Source organism: Mirounga angustirostris, unplaced genomic scaffold (genome assembly GCF_029215605.1).
Source record: "Mirounga angustirostris isolate CCGP_5_RB_7025 unplaced genomic scaffold, mMirAng1.0.hap1 SCAF_8, whole genome shotgun sequence".
NCBI lineage: Eukaryota > Metazoa > Chordata > Mammalia > Carnivora > Phocidae > Mirounga > Mirounga angustirostris.
The window spans coordinates 48,861,417-48,880,269 of record NW_026991716.1 but is presented as its reverse complement, the minus strand read 5'-3'; the positions used below and the strand labels follow the sequence as shown (position 1 = coordinate 48,880,269).

Below are 18,853 nucleotides of genomic sequence, written 5' to 3'. Positions count from 1 at the left end.
AAGTTTTCATCAAAGGCCAACAACTGTTTTATGAAAATAAGAAAAAAAAGATATCGGGGCGCCTGGGTGGCTCAGATGGTTAAGCGTCTGCCTTCGGCTCGGGTCATGATCTCAGGGTCCTGGGATCGAGTCCCGCATCGGGCTCTCTGCTCCTTGGGAGCCTGCTTCTCCCTCTGCCTCTCTCTCTCTCTCTCTGTCTCTCATGAATAAATAAATAAAATCTTAAAAAAAAAAAAGATATCAACAAACAGAAGTGTGCCCTTTCTACTGAGTAGTGCCATTCAGACAATTCAAATACCACTACTATTAAATGTTGATCATTTAACTAAAGGATGTCATGTCTCTCCAGTTAAAATTTCATCCATAAAATTGGATTCTAAGAGGTGCAAATGATATCTCATTGTGGTTTTTTATTTGTATTTCCCTGATGGTTAGTGATGTTGAACCCCTTTTCATGTACCTGATGACCATTTGGATGTATTCTGTAGTAAAATGTCTATTCAGTTCCTCTGCCCCTTTTTTAAATCAGATTGTTCGCTTTTTTATTATTGAGTTGTACAAGTTCTTTATATATTTTGGATATTAATCCCTTATTGAATATATCATTTATGAGTAGCTTCTCCCATTCAGTAAGTTGCCTTTCGTTTTGTTGATGGTTTTCTTCACTGTGCAAAGGCTTTTTATTTTGGTGTAGTACCAATAGCTTATTTTTGCTTTTGTCCTTGCCTCAGGAGACATATCTAGAAAAATATTGCTAAGGTCAGTGTCAAAGAAATTACCACTTATGTCTTTTTCTAGGAGTTTTATGGTTTCATGTCTCACGTTTAGGTCTTTAATCCATTTTGAGTTTATTTTTGTGTATGGTATATGATAGTGGTCTGGTTTCATTCTTTTACATATTGTTATCCATTTTTTCCAGCACCATTTCTTGAAGAGACTGTCCTTTCCCCGTTGTATATTCTAGACTCCTTTGTTGTAATTTAATTGAGCATATATGCATGGGTTTTTTTCTGGGCCCTCTATTCTGTTCTGATAATTATGAGCCTGTTCTTATGCCAATACAGTATTATTTTGATTACTATAGCTGTGTAATATAGTTTGAAGCAGGAAGTTTGATGGCTCTAGCCTGTTCTTCTTTCTCAAGATTGCTTTGGCCATTTGGGACCTTTTGTGGTTCCATACATATTTTAGGATTGTTCTATTTCTGTGAAAAATATAATTGGAATTTTGATAGGGATCACATTGAATCTGTAGATTACTTTGGTTAGTTTAGACATTTTAACAATATTAATTCTTTTAATTCATAAACAGAGAATATATTTTCATTTATTTGTGTCTTCTTAAATTTCATCAGTGTCTTATAGTTATCAGTGTTTGGACCTTTCACCACCTTGGTTAAATTTATTTTATTCTTTTTGTTGCAACTGTAAATGGGATTGTTTTCTTAATTTCTCTTCCTGATAGTTTGCTATTAATGTATAGAAACACAACTAATTTATTATATTGATTTCATATCCTGCAACTTTACTGAATTTGTTAGTAATTCTAACAGTTTTTTATGGAATCAGTAGGATTTTCTGTATGAAGAATTATGTCATCTGCAAATAGAGACAGTTTTATGTTTTTTCTGATTTGGATGCCTTTTATTTTATTCATTATTATTATTATTATTTTAATTATTAATTTGTGTAGTAGCTCTGGCTAGATCTTTTGGTACTATATGGAATAAAAGTGGCAAGAGTGGCCATTCTGGTCTTGTTCCTGATCTTAAAGGAAAAGTTTTCAGTTTTTCACCATTGAGCATCTGTCATATCATTTTGGGCTTATCATATATGGACTGGCTTATCATATATGGACTTTATTATGTTGAGGTATGTGCCTCCTATACCCAGTTTGTTGAGTACTTTTATCATGAATGGCTATTGAATTTTGTCAGATGCTTTTTCTGCATCTATTGAGATGATTATATGACTTTTTATCCTTCATTTTGTTACTGTGGTATATCACATTGATTTTAAGTATTGAACCATCCTTGCATCCCTAGAATAAATCCTGCAGAGCAGGGAGCCTAATGTGGGACTCAATCCCAAAACCTTGGGATCACGACCTGAGCCAAACGCAGATGATTAACCACTGAACCACCCAGGCATCCCTCAGCCATTATTTCTTGAAATAAGTTTTCTGCCTGCCTCTTTCTCTCTTCTTTTTCTGGGACCCTTATAAAGTGAAAAATTGGTCCACTGGATGTTTTCCCATACCTCACTTAAGCTATCTTCATTCTCTTTTCTTTTTGCTCTTCTGATGGGATAAATTCCACTGCCCTGTCTTCAAGTGCTCTGATTCTTTTGTCTGCTTTATCTCATCTGTTGTTGAACCCCTCTATTGAATTCGCATACACATAGAATATAACTATAGTTCATTTGACAGACTTATTTCAGATTTTTAAGTCTCTTAAGTGATGTAGAAAATAAGAAATTTGTAAGTAAAAATTTAAACCAATTCTCTTCCAGATCATAAAGTACAATTATTAGTAAAAGCTACTGAATTAAGAATTCAGTGAATCTCAGCCCTGGCTCTTCAACAAAATAACACTGGATGTCAAAAGATTCACCTCTTTCATTCCTGTTTCTCATCCTAACTGGAGCAGATGGCGTAACAAAGTATATACGGTCTCTGACAACTCTAAAAGGACTATGATCATACTTCTTCCTCAAAATGTTCTCCTTAGTATATCATTTAGTAAATGGCACAAAGTCCATCATAAGTAAGTGATCCTATCAGGTTTTCATTTTTATAAACACTTCTCTTTCATGATTCACACCCAGTGCACCTGTTTTTCCATTATCACTTTTTTCCTTCCCCTTCCCAATATAACTATCATCATCAAATCTTTCTGCCTCAGAATATGTACCTGCTCATGGCTCCTTATATTTCTTTCTTTAACTGTTCATCTGGCTCTTTTCTGTCTACTTTCCTGAGAAAGAACATTTCAAAAGCAGAACTTACTTAGTTTAAAATACTTAACGGCAGTCATAGACAACCCAAATAATTAAATACTATCTCTAATAAAATAGCTTCTCAATAATTTATAGAAATGGAAGAATACAAAATGTCAAACTGTTATTGTTGAATCTACCTTTTTAATATCCAAGCAGATAATATTTATGTAAAGTATGTGTTTTAATATTTATACAATAAAGTTTTAATATTTATGATACTTATTTAATATTTTGATATGTTTTACTAGTTACTATTCATATTTTTGTATTTATATAATCCTTCTTCTAAGCCTGAGAAGACACAAATATCAAATTTTGCCCATGTCAATCCCTCCTGGGAGGCTAACACAATTAGGCAATGCTATGACTAAGAGCAGCCACCAGGAGAAAGGGGGAAAAGGAGCCAAGATCATCCCAAGGCAGGACACTTCAATCTAGGGAGGTAGCTGGAGCTATGACTTAATTGGGAATAAAAAACAAGTTGCCCTCCAAATGTGGGACTGGGAATAATATTTATATTTCACCATGACTACCTACCTGATCTTTGCCACTCTCTGAGGAAGGAAGCTAGAATGTGTGTGTGCTCATGTATCCATAGACCAAAGAGGGGGAAGTGGGTAGGAAATGTACCAAGGAGACAGCCAAAGGGGAAATGGTTTTTAAGAAACAAACCAACTCAGAGGAAAAGTATAATTATGCATAGAGTGGGAAATGAAAGGTACAGATAGCATGATAACTTGTAAGACTATGAAAAGAAGTCATTATTGTTATTATTTTTATGTTGTTGAGTATGTTGAAGCTTTATTACTGGTATAGCCAGTTACCGGCTTAGCAATGTATACGTTTCCAAAGTATGTAAGTCCCTTATGTAAACACAGGACTCTCCATAAAAACTTTTCTATAAAATCAGTGAAACAATTGGGCATATCACAATTCCTAGGCTAGCTCTCTACAATATTTAAACCATGTAGCAGACAAACTCTCATATGGCCCCAATTATCTCCACATCTTGATATTCATGCTCTGCATTATTCCTTCCTATAAAAAGACTATGTGTGGCTTCCATCTTGGATGCTCTCTCTCATTCTCTTGGATTGCTTCCTCTGGAGGAATCCAGCTGCCATGGCCTGAGAGCCCTGTGGAGAGGTACACATGAATACGCTTGGAAACAAATCTCCTGAAGCATGTAAATAGCCACATGAGTGAGCTTGGAGGCAAATAGTCTCCCAGTTGAGCCTTGAGATGACTGCAGGTCTAACTGACATCTTGACTACAACCTCCCGAGAGACTGAACCAGAGCCACCAGCTAAGCTGTTCCCAGATCACTGGTGAACAGAAACTTTGAGATAGTAAATGCTTATTGTGTTAAGCTGCTAAGTTTGGGGTGATTTGTTGCAAAGTAATACATAACTAATACAAGCCAAAACAGATAACACATAACATAGCTGAAATGCTGTATGAGGTGCAACAGAAGAGTCAGAATCCAGGTAGGCAGAGGGTTGTACAGGACCCAGAAGAAGAGTGTTCACTAAGTACCTGTGTTGTTCTAGGCACAATGCCAGGCACCTTACAGACACATCTTAGGTTATTCTCATTACATTGTAACACTGACATCATTATCCCCACATCACATGTGAGTAACCTAACATTCTGAGGGGTTAAATACTGTGCCTAACTTTATACTGCTAATAAGTAGCAGATGCTGGGTTTTGAACTTGCTCTCCCCCATCCTCCATATATGCATATGTATATGGAATAGCTCCAAAGCTCCTGCTTCTATTACAACCCTAATTGCAATGAATAAGGCAAGCAGATACTTCATAACACTGATAATGAGTGAAAATACACCCAGCTGAGCCTTTCAGACATAGACCTAACATTTTATGTGATCACAACTGAAGTAGTATGAGTAGAGCGCTGTGGGAACATGAAGAGAGCAACTGCTTGTAGTGTGGATGAGGATGTAGTGTGGGAAGAGGATGGAGGGAAAATCCCACAGAGGGGATTACATTAGAAATGAACAGCACAGCTTCTCTGTTGCCCCTGGCAGGCCTGGGCTCTGGAATCAGACCGACATGGGTTCAGACCAGTTATTGGCTCTGTGACCCAGACAAGTTACTTCTTGCCGCCATAGTTTCTTTATCTATACTGATTAAATGAGGCAATGCATATAAATTGCTTGGCAGAGGACCAGATATATAGCAAACATAGATGTTCACTATTAATAATGCTATTATTTGCTCTTCAAAACTGACTTTCTTTTCATGAGTATGTTATTACTAGTATTACCTTTTATGCTTATCAGGCTGAGTGATTTTTTTAAGGGGGGAAAATATTTCCCTGTGCTAATTGGGCAAGAGTTGAAGGAAGAAAAAAAAAGAGAGGGACTATGAGAAAAGGAAAAGGTGGGTGAAAACAAACTGTATGTGATTGGGAGGTAATGACTGCATGAGGCCTGTGACTGTCTCCAGGAACAGAGGTAGGGAGGGAGGCTGCCATATGGACTCTCTCTGTGGGGAGTAAAGACTGTGCGTTTTTCATATTGTCACAACACCATCGGGTCCACAGTCATTCAGTGAGTGCACAATGAACTCATTCATTCTTCCATTCAGCAAATACTATGGAAACCTCTTGCACACCATCAGGCTTCCGTGAGGGTAGCATCGCAGGGCTTATATACTGATAAGGCAAGACAGGCAATGAACCCATCACATACAAAATAAAACTATATGAAGAAAGGATGGATACATTTGGAATATGACAACTGCTAGGGAGACATTAAAGCAGGAATATGGGCTGGAAAGACAAAGGAGGGTATTGTGTTGTTTTAGCGAGGGTGATCAGGAAAGTCCTAGATGAAGCAAGAGATGCTGCAGCTGACAGCAACACGCCCCTTTCAGTGCCCTGCGGCCAGAGCCTGCGACACACTCACGCAAGTGCTGAATCAAGGAACAGGAAGGAACGAGAAGACTAGGTGCTTGTTAGTTTCCAAGTGATAATAGAGATAATTCTAAAGTGTAAAGACTATGATTTCTTCTGGGAAAAGTTTTTAAAAATATATTTAATAATCATTTATAAGAAAGGAAAAGTATGCTTTACTCATCTACCCAGGTTTCCAAACATGCTGTTCTTCACCTGCATTGATCTGCCAGTTTTCCCTGTGTCATTTGAAGGTTGTCCAGGACTACTATGATGAGGCTAGTGAGGAGCTGAGGGTTCATTTGTGTGATTTCAAATCAAATTTTGTATCCCAGTCTCCTCGCTGGCCTCACCATAGGTACCAGCCCTGATTGTATGGTTGATTGGCTCTGTTAATGGGTTAGGTTTTGCTTTTGCATTGTATTGGCTTTAAAAAAGAAATTGGTATGTGCTTCTTTTTGAAAATGTCACTCAATACAAAAAATTAAAGGGAGAAAGTAATAAAGCATCCCAGGTCCTACTGCCCAGAAACAACTAGCCTTAGTCACTGGCATATATTGTTATAATCTCTCTATGCATATATAGAGAAAGAAGGCTGGTAGATATATATAAGCAATGTAGTTAGTCAAAGAGATAAACAGCTATAAATAGAAATTATTTTATAAAGAGAGGATAGTACTATACATGATATTTTTAAGAAAAAAATTAAATCTGATTTTGTCTTAATAAAATTTAAATTACAGGAATGACTGAACCTTAGGTAAATGTTTCTTTACCCAAAAGATTTTTTTTTCCCAAAAGGTCCTTCTAAAATTAAAGAAAAATAGTTAATTGAAATTATTCAAGTGTGGAGAGTGTTAGCGAGAATCCCGGGGCTGAGGAAAAGAGCTAGTTTTTTCCAATTCAGTGTTGATTTTCTCCAACTAGAAGAGATGAGATGATTAGCACACTCACTTTTCCTCCAGACTTCTGATTTTTTGTTTTCTTTTCTATTCTATTCTGAACCCATAATTTACCCAGTATCTAGAGATAAATTCTGTAATTGATTCACATTAGCTTCCCTGTTCCTGTCCTTGCCCCATACAGAATAATCAGCTTTTCAACACCTCAGTTTTAAATATGAATGGACAATCAAAAATCACAGGGCATTTTGGGGATTCCTCCTATATTAAATTAAAAGACCCTTAGAGGAGATAAGAAAGATAACGAGTTCTACTTCTGGTTTCTGATGTGACAGTGTAAAAGCCTCCACAGAGCTACTGCTCAGCAAAACTTGTGTTCAAAAACAAAAACAAAATTATGTTCAAAAAGAACAATTTAAAATCTCTGGAGATTATCCCAAGGGCAAAGAGCAAAGGAAGACACATTTATTCAAGAAAATCTGCTAAAACTTCACAGGAACAGAGTCTGTGGCATTTGAACCAACACCTGCTCCTTTCCCCCCTTCCCAGCTCAGAGAGATAGCAACTCCATTCCAGACAGGTGCCACCAAGAACACAGGGCTCCCTGTGCCCCCAGGTCCTAGTCAGAGGGCCATATTCTCAGAAGTGGCAGGACATCACTTTCCAATGCATCTCTGAGGCCAGTATTTCTCTGATACCAAAACCAGAGAAAAACAACAGAAGAAAATTACAAACAAATATCTCTTATAAAAACAGATACGAAAATCCTCAACAAAATACTAACAAACTTATGAAAAGGCATATAAAAAAGAAACAAAAATTATATATATATATATATAATTGCATATATAAAATGAATTATACATATAAATAAAAAGAATTACATGCCATGTGCTAGTGGGATTTATCCCAGGAATTAATACCCAAAAATCAACTAATGTAATACCCCATAGCTATTAAAAAAAAAAATCACACGATCATCTCAATAAACACAAGAAGAACATTGGCAAAATGCAACATCCTTTCATGATTAAACAATGGTGGAAAACCGGATGCCTTCCCTCTAAAGAACAAGATAAGAACATCCATCCTTCCCACTTCTATTCACCAGTGTGCTAGAGGTTCTAGCCAGGACAATTAAGAAAAAAAAAAAAAAATACAAAGCATCCAGATAGGAAAAAAAAGACATAAAACTATCTCTATTTGAAGATGACATAATCTTACATAGAGATAATCATGAAGAGTCCACTAAAAAACTATTGGAACTAATAAACAAGTTCAGCATGTTTACAGAGTATAAAACAATTATACAAAAATTGACTGTATTTCTAAGCTCTGCAACAAACAATCTGAAAATTAAACAATGCCTAACAATAGAGCAGTGCCTTTCAAACATCAAGGGATATGGTTTCTAATCTCCTAGTGTGCATTCAGCAAGACTCTTATTCAAATGTAATATAAAGACATTTTCTGACATGCAGAGCCTCAGAAATAATTTCTTTCCTGTCTTAGGAAGTTTCCAGAAAATATGCTGTACAAAACAAAAGAGTACACCACAAAAGTGAAAAACCAGAATTTAGGAGATCTTTAAGGGACATAACACCAAGAAGATCTAGAGGTCTACTGGTAGAGACTGGAGCAGCACAGAAGGCTCTATGAAAGTTTTACTGAAAAAAAAATAATGGAACCAGATAAATATGGTGGTGCTTTTTTATTTTAAAAAGATTTTACTTATTTATTTGAGAAAGAGAGAGAGCAAGCGGCGGTGGGGGGGACAGACAGGAAAATCTGAAACAGACTTTATACTGGGCATGGAGCCCAATGGAGGGCTCTAACCTACAACTGGGAGATCATGACCTGAGCCAAAACCAAGAGTCAGATGCTTAACTGACTGAGCCACCCAGGTGCCCCAATATGGTGATGCTTTTAAATAACAAGAAGGAACAAACAAAATCACCAACGAAAAGGAAGAATTGTTATAAGGAAAACATTGCAAAAGAAAGGAAAGATGCTTAGGGCAAGGACAAAAGCATACAAGAAAAAAGTATACTCGTAGGATGCTACTTGGTTTTGCAATGACACTTTCATGCAATTATTTTTCATTAACAAAAAGTGATGGTATAACTATATTGGAGGACAGAGAGATGAGATGAGAGTGTAAGAAAACCAAATCTTCATCTGTCATAGCAGAAGGTCTCACACTGATAAACTGAAAAACAGTATAATAAGAGCACATTATTTAAAGACATGATAATACTTATTTTTAAAAACAGCCAAAGAAGTTAAAGTTGGCTGTTTCTGGGATATGGGTAGTGATGAATGCAAAGAATGTTGTCTTTTATTATAAGCTTTTATATTATTTGATACACATTTTTAACAAAGTAATATATTTTGATAAGGTCTTTCATTATGTAGAAGAAAGAAAGAATAATCTGCAAAATGATGATCAACTATTTAAAGATATATGATATTTTTGCCAGGAGACTTCTCAGCATAAGTGTTGCCATTTACCCATCACAACTGCAGTAATGTTAATATGTTCGCTAATTTAGGGCAACACAGTGGTTAACTTTTTATTGTTGTTACTTTATGACAACTTTGTTGGAGACCAGACCTACATTCTGGATCTATCTGACTCTCATCTTGGTGTTATTTTGTTTCTTTATCTCTTGTATTTCCTATGAAAAGGAAATTAGGCATAAAGGCTTGAATAAACACAGGTGAAGCATTTTTGGTAAGCGTACTTCATAGTTGCTGTGTATTTCATTGTAGAACTCGTCAGGAGATGAGTAATGCTAAGTGCGGTTACTTGGTTAAGGTGGGGACCACCAGATTCCTGCATTGTAAAAACATATTTTAAACAAAAACCCAAAACACTCATCTCTCACTCCTTAAGTACATCATCACACCTTGTAGATGCCTTCCCTGGCCCCCAGTCTCCACCCCATTCATTGAAGAGTGGCCCACTTTTGTCTGTTTTGGTAATGCAACAAGTTATTCTGAAATGAACCGGAGCTTGGTGTGAGAGTCAAGGCCCAGGACAGGGAATACAAGGGAAATGCTACAGAATGGCATGAAACCCAAAGCAAATGGTAAAAATGAGCAACACATGGAAAATGTGGGATGGAGAGAAAAACATAAAAATCATAACCACATCTGACATCCCAGTAATGGAGTGAAACAAAGCAAGTAACATATTTGGCTCTCTTCGAGTCAGAAGGATTCATCTTCACCATTCAGTGGTGGTGAAGGAGACCCTTTTTGATGACTTGAACCCTTTTCATGTTGTTCTACCATGCCTTTTATTTCTTCTGCTTTGGCCAGTAATTTCAATCATCAGAGAAATCTCCAGGCATAAAATAATGGATAGACTAAATTGAGGCTTTCTGAAGTGTGTCTGAAAGACAATGATGTTGGGTGAAAAATCTATAGTAGCTTAATTGTTTTTATCTCTTTTAAAGATTTCATTTACTTATTTATTTTAGAGAGAGAGTGTGTGCGAGTGGGGGGAGAAGCAGAAGCAGGGGAAGAGTGAGAATCTGAAGCAGACTCGGCCCTGAGCACAGAGCCCCTTGTGGGGCTTGATCTCAGGACCAGGAGATCATGACCTGAGCTGAAACCAAGAGTCAAACACTTAACCGACTGAGCTACCCAGGCACCCCTATCTCACTCATTCAGATGTATTTTTGTGTGTATGTTTTAGAAATACATCAGTACAGTAGTGTATGATTACAGCGTATAAATAAGTAAAATATATATTGGGAGAGTTAACTGAAAAAAAGGACATGTTTGTTTAAGAAAAACCACAAGTAATTTGTAGGGTGATACTTAAGCACCACATAAATATTGTTCTCCAACCATCTTTCACCTACCTAGTAGTTTTAGCATTCATTGGTGATTTTTGCCTGCATCAATTATTTCTTTTTTTTAAGATTTTATTTATTTATTTGAGAGGGAGAGAGCGAGAGAGAGAGAGCATGAGCAGGGTAAAGGCAGAGGGAGAAGTAGACTCCCCGCCGAGCAGGGAGCCCAAATTAGGACTCGATCCCGGGACTCCAGGATCATGACCTGAGCCAAAGGCAGACGCTTAACCGACTGAACCACCCAGGCACCCCGCATCGATTATTTCAATGGAACTGCAAAAATAATGCTTTTTCTAGGTCTATTCTTCCTCCTAAATTTTTTAACTACTTTTGTTCTATGAAGAAAGGACTTTTTTTTATTAACTGGGGATAAACTAGGGCCATGGAATTTTAAAATTTCAGCCACTGATGACCATTGATATCTTTACCAGACCTCCTTCTTTATAATTTTGCCCATGTTGTGTTTTGCACATCTCAGGGAAGGGTAGGGGAGTTGACACAGTAGTCATTGTAGACTTGTATAATTATTGTGTCAATTTTCTGGAAGATAGAAAAAAGTGTTGAGGAGGGGCCTCTTTTCTAGTTTAGACAGAGTTGTGTTTGGGCTAGTGGCTGGGACATATGTACCCCATCCCTGGCCACTCACCTTGGAACCTTGGAAAGGAAATCAGCATCTGAAAACCATTCCAGGGCCTGGTCTGTTCCCCAGGTGTGCACCTCTCCCAAAAACTCTATCCTACCAGACACATTTCTTCCATTCTTAGCTTCCTTACCTACCATCCTTTATCATCTACTGATTGATAGCATTGAGGCAACACAAAATACTTTGGGGATATTTTCTAGTGTGGAGGAAGAAAGGGAAGGTACCTGTCCTTCACTGACCCAAAGGTTTCTGATGTTTCATATGCTCACCATGTGTCAGGATTTTCTCTCTTCTGTCCTGCGCAGGAGTAAACAGTATCCACCATTAATTTCTTTATCTCCTTATATTTCAAACAGACTATCATTCTACAAAGCCATACATTTTGCAATGCATTCATAGGCAACCATGAGACATTGCAAGACATCTTACGCAAAAACATTTGCATATACCAAGTCAATGGTTTTTTGTGAAGACAGTCTCTATCTAGTGGAGCAGAGCAAAGTGTCTTCTTCTGGGCTCATTAAACATCTGTAGGGTCACTCTATTCCTGGCTCACCTAGAGCAACTGTCTGCTTAAAAGCTGTCACATCCACCGCCCCTTTGTGCTCTGTGTTAGAGCAGTTCACAGAGGGATAGAAATTTTCCAGTTTTTTCTCTCCCCCTCTTGCCCAGGGAACCTACTGGCAATTACAGCTTTTACTTGACAAGGTCCTTTTGACACAGTATGCTGATGGCAGTTGCCTCCAGGAGGATTCAGCTGTTTTAGAAACAAGGTGACAGTTCTCTGCTTCGATATCTGCTGACTACCACTTTTGTTGTTAAAACTTTTTCAGGACTTTTGAGGGTGGTTATTTCTTCTTGTACCATCGTGACAATTTTCTTATCTCACCATGGTTGCTGTCATATATTTAAACTCTGTCCTCCAAAATAAAATCAGAAGTGGTGATTACCTTACCATCAGCTGAATGCCACTAACTCCATCCCTATGGAATTTAGAGAAACTTTATATGGTGACTTTTAGTTTTGTTTGCTTTTAACAAGCACCAGTCTAAAAACTAGAAGACCAGTATGAACCATCCTGTCTGTATCTTGAAATCAGGATTTTCCCACCTTGGCACTATGAACATTTCGGATTAGATAACTCTTTGTTGCGGAGAGGGTGTCCTGGGAATTATAGGGTGTTTGCCAGCATCCCTGCCTCTCCCCACTAGATGCCAATAGGACCCTCTTCCAAGTGGTGACAACCAAAAATGTCTTCAGGCATTACCAAATGTCCTGGGGGATGGGCGGATGGCAAAATCATCTCTAGGTGATCACTGCTCTAAATGATAAAGTATTGATGTAGATTGTGTTCCATTTGATAGCATACATTTCCTTCTTTTATTCTCTCTTTTAAAAGCCTCACAATATCCCTGCTTTGCCTAAGTATATAATAGAAATAAAGTTTTTAATCTTCCTTATTTTTCTAAAGAGTTACCCAAAGTGATGCCTAATGAGTTTAACCAATGAACGGGAAATCGGGAGGGGAATCCTTTTATTCTGTATAATAGGCTAAGCAATGCCAATTTATTCACAGTGAACAACTTTAAAAATACTAGAAACAAATTGATGTATTTGAAAAACAAATACTGGTTTTCCCCCAAATAATGACAGTGTTTGTCAAAAGGATGTTGTGAATGCAGTCAAAGATCAATGTAATTGGGGCACCTGGGTGGCTCAGTCAGTTTAGAGTCTGACTCTTGATTTCGGCTCAGGTCATGATCTCAGGGTTGTGAGATCGAGCCCCACAGCAGGCTCCCAGCTGGGTATGGAGCCTGCTTATGATTCTCTTTTTTGGGGCACCTGGATGGTGCAGTTGGTTAAGCATCCAACTCTTAGTTTCAGGTCAGATCTGATCTCAGAGTCATGGGATCGAGCCCCACCTGGAGGCCCACGTTAGGCTCCACACTCAGTGCGGAGTCTGCTTGAGTTTCTTTCTCCCTCCCCCTCACCCCCTGCACCCCCTCCCATGCATGCTGTCTTTCTCTCTCTCTAAAATAAATAAATAAATCTTTAAAAATAAAGAGATCAATGTGAGGATGGTCACTTGATGAAAAAGAAACAGGGTGACAGGTGATAGTGCTGCATAATACTAGCCTGCACTCACATAGTTACTCTTTGCCAGACACTGTGCTTAAGAGCTTTGACCTCCAAACAGCCCAAGATGGGGACTCCGTTGTCTCCATTCCATCAGTTGGGAAATTGAGACACAGGCGAGGTTAAGTATCAGGCTTGAAATCACCAGCTAGGAGGTGGCAGAACCAGGGTAGGAATCCAGTTAATCTAGCATCAGTGGCCCTGCATTTTACCACTATCCTAAATTCTTCTCAAAGCACAAGAGCTAACTGGTTGATTCACTTAGATCTGGCTTTGAATCCCAGCTCTGCTGGGTGAATGCGAGCAAATTAGATGACTGATGTCAGCTTCCTCATTTATAAAATGGGAGTAAAAACACCTGCCTCATTGAGATATCATTGGCATTAAAGTAAATGACCTACAGTACATAGTAGATGCTCATTAAAAGTAGCTATAATGAGGATAACTATTATTACCTGAGGTTGGGGAGGTCGGGCATGCAGAGAATGATGGGCACCTTGAGGCCCAATCGGGACAGGCGGGTTAAGATCTTTTTCCCCAATTGAAAAAGCAGAGCTGGAATTCAGCAGGTTTGTGCTGGAGATGGAGAAGGAGGCCTCCCTGTGCTGTGCATAGTCTGTGGCCTAAGTCATGGAAGTTTTATCCTCACTGAGGGAGATAGTAAAAGGAAGGGGGAAAGAAAGGCCAGAAGCTGAGGACTCATCTGCACACAGACTGGGGGAAGAGGAACCAGGAAGAAAGCAAAGAAGGAGGAAGAGAGGCACCAGGGGACTGAGCATCATAGAGGAGAGAGTCTCAGCATGGAGGAAATGGTAGAGGGGTCCACAGGAGCTCCCTGATTCCTAGGAAAGAGGCATTTCTGCAGAAGTCAAATGGTAAAGGGTTTCATGATAACTGGAGGTGAGGGACTGGAAACTGGAGAAGGAACGAGGAAAAGAAGTGACAGCTTAAATAGGGAAGCGAATCAAAAGCAGCCCCTTTAGGAAACAGGAGCTCTGGGTAATAGAGAGAAGTGGAGGGAAGCAGTGAACAGGCAGGCGAGAGAGGGACCACTCAGGGAAGCAGGAACAGAGCTGCAGGTGTTAACCCCCAGAAGGAAGAGGGGAGAAGGAGATAAACGACAATACTGAGAGATTTGCTAACGTGGCGAGGAAGGAAGTTGATCCTCACAAGGAACAGTCTCCAGATTCATAGTAAAGGCACGATTGCAGTTGGGTGGAAGGGTGAGCCACTGGGGCCTGAAACAGGGAGGGTACTGCTGCGGGAAATGTAACAGGGAGTCGGGGAGAGCTGATTCAAAGATGGCTGACTTCAGAGAGGCCTCAGCCCAGGCCACTGGAGTTACTTTGTTTCAGGCTGCACCATTGAGCTTCTGCAGGGAGGAGATCACAGGCTGCTCTTCAGAAAACAGGCTGATTGTGGATTTCCATTACATCTTGCAGCCTACGCTATGTCCACTCAGATGCTTATGGCATGGCCCCTGGCTGTTATAGATCTGAGCCTTGCTCACGCCCCGGCACTAAGTCTCAGGTATTCCTGTGATCCCAGGAATGTTCCCTGTGGACTCACTTAGCATCACTCTTGGTCCACACAGCCGAAACTGGTGCCCATGTCCTGGCCTGATCCCTGAGAGGTCTGGCTACATCTTCATAAGCCCGGGTTCTTCTTTGAGCATCCCCAGTTGCTTTTGCTTAGGACCCACCAACAATACCTCTCTGGGCTTCCCAGCTAATGTTGTAGGGGCTGAATAAATCCTCCAGCTTCAAAAGGATTTACTCCCTATTGTAATAAGATGATATTTAGGGACGCCTGGGTGGCTCAGTTGGTTAAGCAACTGCCTTCGGCTCAGGTCATGATCCTGGAGTCCCGGGATCGAGTCCCACATCGGGCTCCCTGCTCGGCAGGGAGTCTGCTTCTCCCTCTGACCCTCCCCCCTCTCATGCTCTCTCTCTCTCATTCTCTCCCTCAAAAAAAAAAAAAAAAAAAAAAGATGTTATTTAACATAACCTGATGTTATCGGATCAGAATTACAAAATCAGGTAAGAATTAAGCAGGATTGAGGACGGGGAAAGTGAGAAAATGGACGTGAGATGGGTGATTTTGAGCTGCTATTTAGAACAGTAAATAATTGAAATAAGTGAAGCCAGAATGCAGATTATACTCTAAAAGAAGAAGGAACATCAGGATGAGGTGAGTGTTTTCAGTAAGAGCCAGGAAATATCATAGGACTTGGAGTCTGTCAAACCTGGGCTCACATCCTAGCTGTGTGATCATGGATAATATACTTTACCTCTCTGAACCTTAGACTTCCAGTACAATTACATTTGGGGGCTCTGAGTTAACCAAAGCTTATTAAGTTGCCGTTTTTGAAAAAGGAAATCGGTAAAGTCTGCCTTGTATGGTTGTTGTGAAAATGAAAAGGGAGTGTATGGAGAATACCCACTGTGTGCCTGGCGCACAGCAGGTACTCACACATTGGAAGGTAGGTACTATTACTGCTAGGGAGAGAGAAGGGAGTGTGATTTGAGGCAGAGACTCAGAACATCTTCAATCTCAGTTAAAGTCAGCTTGGACTTGATTATCTATAACTTCAATTTGAACAGTTCTCTGCACTGCAAAGTATAGTTGTGGCCAGATCTCCTGTTCACGAGGCACAGGAAGGAACAGTCAACTGTAGTTGAGCCAGACGCTATTAAACCACTGACCTTGAAACAAAGGCCAAGTGACATTTGCCCTGCCCCTCTCAGATCTGCTTGCTCTCCCATTTCCCTGTTTCTGCTACTAGGGCCACCCCTGTAGCATTCATTCGTGGCAACCCCCTCCCTTTTCCCCCTCCCTGCCACTGTGACCAGTTAATTCTCTCTCCGTTGGGTTCTGCACATCCCCTCTTATTGTCCACTGCCCTGGCTCCGGTCTCCTCATCCTGTTCTTGGGCTCTGAATGGCTCTCCTTTCTACCGAGTCTTTCTCTGTCAAAAGATAAACTGAGGGCATATTAAACATGTTAAGAGTTTATTTGAACACACATCAATTTGAATCAGGCAGCCACCACACTCAGAGGGGTTAGGAGTGTTCCCCGCCCCCCGACAGGAGCCAAGGGAGACTTTTATAGGGAAAAGGCAGAAGAAGGAAATCATTGATTGGTTATAATCTAAAGCCTATTTGGCTGTTTGTGATTGGTTGTCCTTAGCGTTTTGATTTCATGACCTTGAAGCATTTACAGGCTTAGATCTTGGTTTGCTTATGTAGACCGGCCACCAAGGCATTAGAGCCCACCTCAGTCTAATAGCCTCCTTGTTTAATTAATTTTACACCTCCAACAGCCTTCTACATTGCTTAGTACCTGGCAATTTTTCATGAAAAAACTGTTCTAAAAATAAGCTTGTGTTTACTGTGATGTACAGAATGAAGTGAAAGCTCTAGTAGATTTAAGACTCTCAAAATCTGTTCCTACTTACCTCTTCAACTTTTTTTTCCCAGCCTCTTCCCAAAAGTCAAGGCTCAAAGGTCCCTAAACTCGCCTGTGTGTTCCTACCTTCCTGCCTTGCTCTCCTGATTCCAGATCATTCTTTTTCCACCCTGGCTCTGTTCACCTACCTATTGCCTATCTCTTAAGGCTGTATGCTTTTCCTTTGCCTCCCCAAAATGCTTCCATAGAACAGTAAATCCAGCCCAGAGCAATTCCTTCCTTCCCTAAATCCTCAGCATGTACCTTCTACGACAGAAGCTCCCCCATTTTCTTGCGATGTTAATAGATGTTACACAAATACATGTTCCATGTTGAAATAAATGGGGAACTCTGGGCAGAGTGCAGATTATAGATGTGCAGATTATATTGCAGAAGATGTGCAGATTATATTGTGGCGGGATCCTTTAATATGCTTGTATGCATGGAGAACCTCCAAGGAAAGGACCGAATATGAGTGTTTCCCCAACTTAATTGGTCTCAGAACACTTTTCACAGAGCATCTCATAGGACTAGTATTCTCAGAAAAGTTATCTGCCTTATTCATGTAGCACTTAGCATGTGCCAAATTACGTCTTTATCTCTGCATTTCATTTTGCCTTCCCTGAAGCATAGAAGAAACTCGAGGGCAAGAATAAAATCCTAGCCGTATACCCAGGAAATGCTCTATAAATGTATGGATAGAAAAAAAGCACAGTCTACCCCTGCGTTTCAGGCCACCACAGCTGGTCATGCGGACTGAGAACATCACGACATTAGGGGGCAACATTTGCCTATATTACAGTGAGAGTTGCACATCCCCAGACAGTGCACCCCCTGGGCGAATACAGCCAGGGGCCCCTGTCTTCCAGCCCGTGTGCCCAAGAGTGCTGTCGTGCTTTCTTTACACACCCCAGAACATGCAGATCTTCCCATGCTCTTAAATATTCCATTCACACAAAACCGTTGGTGAGTACCATGTATTTCACTGAGGATTTTAGGGGAGAGATGGCAGAGGGAGTTTGCACCACACACCTGCAGAACACATTTAAAAAATTACCAGTAGACATTTCTAATTTTCCAAAGACACTAGTTAGCTCTGCCACAGCTACGGACATGTTCCACCCTCTGTCCTTCTCCCTAGAGGCACACTGACTTTCCTTCCTTTTTTAAATTTTGATTTCTCTGAACCACTGTGACAAAGCACAGAAGGAGGAAGTAAATACCCTCAGGCTGCCCTGGAAAGTATTACGTCAAAGAACCCCTGGTGTTTGAGGGCTTTCAGGGATGAAGTGGGAATGTCAGCAAAACACACCAACACAAATCATATTTAATAGCTCAATTATAAATAGCTACACATGTCAATTGGCTCATCACAATGGGATAAGGTCTATACCATGTGATATAAACGATTTCTGTGCTGAACTGGTAAATACTGCTGGGTCTTCAGCCCCGCCCTCTCTGAAACCTTCAGCAGCTCACAAAATGCTGAATAGCAGCATATGTGTGCTCTGAGCACCCCCAGCAGGGAAAGTGGGGTTGTGTTGGCAGAACCTTGTAAAGGGCAGCATCGAAGGTTGTCCCTTAGGGTCCGTCTTCGGGCAAGTGCGGTTTGTACGTGAGGTCAATTGGGGTTGGGAAGTGGGGGTCTACATGAGGCAGAATCAGCTGATTTCCCAGTCCCCCAGAGTCCAGAAAGCAGTCCTCTCTTACCTCCGGCTTCTTGTAACTGATCTTAAAGGCTAATGACCTTCTGGGAGGGTGAGGCCCCAGGCTAAGGAGAGCCCCTTTTCTTTTACTGAAACATTGAAGCCTAGCACAGTGGACCCACCCTTCAGCTCTGAACTACTGAGAGGCTGGGGTCTTTTGGCCATTCTTTGAAGTAGTTCTCGGTTGAACTTAGAGCTTCAAAAGAAGGGGAGGGCTATAAGTTGATTTACACCCAAC

The 18,853-nt window shown here is 40.2% G+C and overlaps 1 long non-coding RNA gene across 1 annotated transcript in view; it reads left to right on the top strand.

Annotated features, from left to right (window-relative positions):
- LOC135365572 (uncharacterized) overlaps nt 1-18,853 on the top strand; it is a 65,909-nt gene that overhangs the window by 8,849 nt on the left and 38,207 nt on the right. The gene's annotated exons all lie outside the window — the stretch shown is intronic.